This window comes from Gopherus evgoodei, unplaced genomic scaffold, assembly GCF_007399415.2.
Source record: "Gopherus evgoodei ecotype Sinaloan lineage unplaced genomic scaffold, rGopEvg1_v1.p scaffold_33_arrow_ctg1, whole genome shotgun sequence".
Lineage (NCBI taxonomy): Eukaryota > Metazoa > Chordata > Testudines > Testudinidae > Gopherus > Gopherus evgoodei.
The window spans coordinates 4,242,129-4,246,656 of NW_022060005.1; the positions used below are offsets into that span (position 1 = coordinate 4,242,129).

The window sequence follows — 4,528 nt, forward strand, 5'->3', positions numbered from 1 at the left end:
GCGGCCCTCAAGCCCAGCTCCAGCGGTCCAAACCCCGGGGGGGCCAACCGTAGCTCCAGGGTCCTAACCCCTGGGGGCCCCGACCCCAGCTCCAGGAGCCCAAACGCTGGGGGCCCCCACACCAGCTCCAGGGGCCCAACCCATCAGGGCCCCAACCGCAGCTCCAAGGGCCCAACCCCTGTGAGCCCCAACAGAAGCTCCAGCGGCCCAACCCCTAGGGGCCTAAACCCCAGCTCCAGGGACCCAACCCCTGGGGGCCACAACACCAGGTCCAGGGGCCCAACCCCTGGGGACCCCAATCACAGCTCCAGGAGCCCAACCGCTATGGGTGCCAACCCCAGCTCCAGGGGCCCAACCCCAGGGGGCCACCACTCCAAATCCAGGGCCCAACCCCTCGGGGCCCGAACCGTATTTCCAGGGGACCAACCCCTGGGGGCCCCAACCCAAGCTAGTAGTAATAAGCTCGATAGTATTCATCACCATGCAATTTTGACAGGTTTCCACGCCCCTTCTAGGGCTTATGTCCCGCCTTCCCACCCCTTGTTTTGGTTGGCGCCGTCGGCCATTTTGAAAAAATGTGTGTGTGTGTTTGACTAGGGGAAGTGTATTAAATATCAGGGTGGATTAAGAGAAAAGTTAAATAATATTGAAAACTAGGTTTATAAAGGTAATTTACTATGTCAAAACCTGTTTGTTAAGCACAGGAAAAAAAGCATTGAATCTATTCCATACCAATGTAGGTTAAGAAAGAAACATTATAAACTAAGTTTAAAAGGATAATTAAGTGAAGCAAAACCTGTTTTGTAAGGACATAAGCAAAAACTATAAGGAAATACTTAAAAACTAGGTTTAAAAAAAATTAACCAAGGCAAATCCTGTTTGGGGTGCCCCGGGTAAAAAAGTGAATAAAAAGGGCTTGAAACTATTGAATGCCAGCATAGGTTAAAAAAGCTTTTTAATATTATTAAGTAATATTAAAAGCAATACAGCTAGGTTTAAAAGGGGAATTGACTGAAGCAAAACCTGTTAAGTAAGCACATGGCCAAAAACTATAAAGGGGTACTAAGAAAAAGGCTTTTAAAAACATTAAAAACTAGGTTTAAAAGAAAATGTACTAAGGCAGTGTAATAAAAGTGAATAAAACGTATTAAAACTAGTCAATACCAATGTAGGTTAAGAAAAAACGAGTTTTAAAAGGAAAATTGACAAAGAGAAAGCCTGTTCGGTAAGCACAGGGTAAAAACTCTATAAAAAAGTGGCTAAGAAAAATACAATAAAGCTCAGGGTAAAATTAAAAAATGTTTACCTTTGCAGTCTTTTTGTAAAACGAGGCAGCTTTTCTGGTTTAACCCTAGTAAATAAAACACATTAAAACTAGTTAATGCCAATGTAGGTTAAGAAAAAACGAGTTTTAAAAGGAAAATTGACCAAGGCAAAGTCTGTTTGGTAAGCCCGGGGTAAAAAAGCATTCAATATCAGTGTAGATTAAGAAAAAAGAGCAAAGATAGAGAGCACGCGGCGGATTCAGAATGAGACAGAGAGAGAAGCAGGCAGAGTCTGTTTAGTAAGCACAGGGTAAAAAAGCATTCAGAATCAGGGCGGGTTACAAGACAAGAAAAGCGAGGAGAGAGTCCGCTTTGCAAAGAGCAAAGATAGAGAGCACAGGGTAGGATTAAAGAGAAAGAGAGAGAATTGTTACCTTTGCCCGTCTTTCTGTAGAATGAGGGAGATTTCCTGCTTCTGACATTCTCCAGCTTGTTATCACCGCTTTTGGATCGGCCCAATCAGAGGTGGTTTTACAAAAGCGTCATAGAATTCATTTTCCTGAACCAACCAATCCTAGTGTTTCAAGAGTTTAAGCAAAAGCCTTTTAAAAACCGGTTATTGTCTACCAATCAGCATGTGTTTTTGTGTATAAAAACACGTGATTTTGCGAGCGGGTTTTTCAACACAGAGAAACTAAACACAAAGGCATGTCCCTGTACAAAACACCTACAGATGCCAAGAAGCCGGAATTGCCCCTGGGAGCGCCAGATCGTGTTCAGAAAAGAAGGCTCCTTTACAGTTGTTTTGCCAACGAGAAAGGGTTGTTGTAGAGCCCTGTGTTTTATTCTGAAAGAGAACTGAAAAAAGAGGAGCCACAGCCATTTGTAAAAAATCAAGTGCGAAAAAATTTGTTGTCAGATTTGGAAAAAACAGAATTAAAGGCAGAAGTAAATCTTTTTTTTTGTAACAAATTACAAAATGTTTTATAAAAATAAAGGGTTAAATCTTTTTGTTTTTATAGGGGGGAATGGAAGAAGAGCCTATATATGAGGACATGGCAACCGAGGAACAGCCGCAGGATAGCGATGTTGAAAACTAACCGATAGACCCCGAGTTGTGGAAAGATGGCGATATTGTTACGGTATAAGCTTTATTAGTTGTAAAAAAAAATAAAAAATTATCGTATTTACACTTTTAAAAAAATGACTTTTGATTTTTAACAGATAACCAAGCCTGGGCCATACAAGATTACTGCTTTGGTGTGTAACAAACTGCCAACAGTTGCAGAGACAGAAATATCCAAGGAGGTAAAGACAGCTTAACTTATTTGAAATATATATATATATATATATATATATATATATATATATATATATATATATATATATATATATATATATATATATATATATATATATATATATATATATATATATATATGTGCATGATACTAATTAAGCGTTAATATACGGTTGGTTTAATAATAGGCTGCTGAAACTATGATTGACGAAGGTGATTCGGAAAAAAAGGACACAAACGGGGTGTCAATGGTAAAACCCAAAGAGCATGACAAGGTAAAAGTTACTTAAATAATTAAAAAATATATAAATATAAACATATATAAGAGTGGTAAAATAAAACTATATGTTTTGTGTTTAATAACAGGAAGATGATATGGGGTTCAACGGTGCGTCAGTCGAGGATGATGATAATTCAGAATCAGACGAGGGTACGACCGAGGTAGCACAAATAAACTCTAGGCTTTTTTATTTAAAAATTTTTGCATCAAAAAACTTAAAATATGTTTTTACAATGTTTTTAACAGACATCTTCAGAGGATGAAAAGAGGCGGCCTCTAAGCAGAACAGCCGTAATATGTACCTGTTGTTTTTGTGTGAAGCAAGATGTTAAAAAAAAGTCTGTAAAAAGTGAAGAGAGTGACCAGAAAAGCGGTGAAGAAAAAGAGGATGCAGTTATGGTTGATATTGTTAGAGCTGTTGTAGTAAAAGCCTTTTACCACTGTTTGAAAAAACAACTTTTGGAAAACTGTGCAGCCTGCGCTGTAAATAAGTCCAACCCTTTTAGTCACCCTTGTATCTTTTGGGATCGCTCAGAAGTATTTTACCAGCTTAGACGTATTTCTTCTAAACTGAACGCGGCCCAGCTGGTAAATGTAATTATAGCTGAAGGCTACAAACTGAAAAAGCTTAACATAACCACTGAAACTATAACCAAAGTTGTTAAAATGATTAGGGAGGTTGGAAAATCATCTGACCCGGTGGCCTTGCTGGTAGACCTGTCAAAAGAGGTGGCCCCCTATATTGGCCGAGCGGTGTGTAGCAGGGTTCGCCAAATGGATTATAAAACTTTTTACATGCAAGGTTGTGACCCTAGAGGCTTAAAAAATATATATTAATTAAAATGCATTGTTAAAAAAACTGTATCACAGTTTTTATATTATTTTTCTTAACCGTTAAAAATGTATGTAATTGTATCGTATATTACTTTACTGCCGCTTTAAAAGTCAAATGTGTATAAACGTTGTTGTGTTAAATAAAAACAAAAGCAGAAACAAACTTTTGTGTATACAGTGTTTTAAAGCAAGACGGGGTAAGCATGGCAAAGCTGCTAAAGAAAATTTATTACTCACCCGAAAAAGTTGGTAGTTTTGGGGGCATAACACCCTTATTTCAGGCCGCTAAAAGACACCATAAAAGCTTAAGCAAAAAGCAGGTTTCCGCTTGGCTTGCGGATCAAGATGCTTACGCTTTACATAAACCTGCAAGGCTTAAATTTAAAAGAAATAAAACAGTGGTGTCTAATGTGGATACGCAATGGCAGGCAGATTTGGTTGATATGGCCGCCTATTCTAAAGACAATGACAACCGTAAATATATTTTAACAGTGATAGATATTTTGTCTAAATACGCCTGGGCGGTAACCCTAAAAAATAAAACAGGAAAAGAGGTGGCAGAGGCGTTTAAAGCTATTTTTTCAAAGGGGCGCGTGCCTCAAAAATTACAAACAGACAGAGGAAAAGAGTTTTTAAACAAAGCTTTAAAAAATTTGTTTAACCAATATGGAGTACACCATTTTGTTACCAATAACGAAGTTAAAGCGGGAATTGTGGAGAGGTTTAACAGAACTTTAAAATAAAAAATGTGGAGGTATTTTACCGCCCGTAACACCTTTCGCTACATTGATGTGCTGCAGGCCTTCATAGACGGTTACAACAGAAGTTATCACAGAACTATCAGAGGGC

At 38.6% G+C, this 4,528-nt stretch overlaps 2 long non-coding RNA genes across 2 annotated transcripts; both read left to right on the forward strand.

Annotated features, from left to right (window-relative positions):
• The first annotated feature begins 2,150 nt into the window (after positions 1-2,150).
• LOC115641203 lies at positions 2,151-2,570 on the forward strand. Its single transcript, XR_003998023.1, has 3 exons — positions 2,151-2,213; positions 2,288-2,407; positions 2,490-2,570. It is a non-coding gene; the product is annotated as an uncharacterized LOC115641203 (long non-coding RNA).
• A 217-nt stretch (positions 2,571-2,787) lies between these two features.
• Positions 2,788-3,842, forward strand: LOC115641202. Its single transcript, XR_003998022.1, has 3 exons — positions 2,788-2,840; positions 2,932-3,006; positions 3,092-3,842. It is a non-coding gene; the product is annotated as an uncharacterized LOC115641202 (long non-coding RNA).
• The last annotated feature ends 686 nt before the right edge of the window (positions 3,843-4,528 follow it).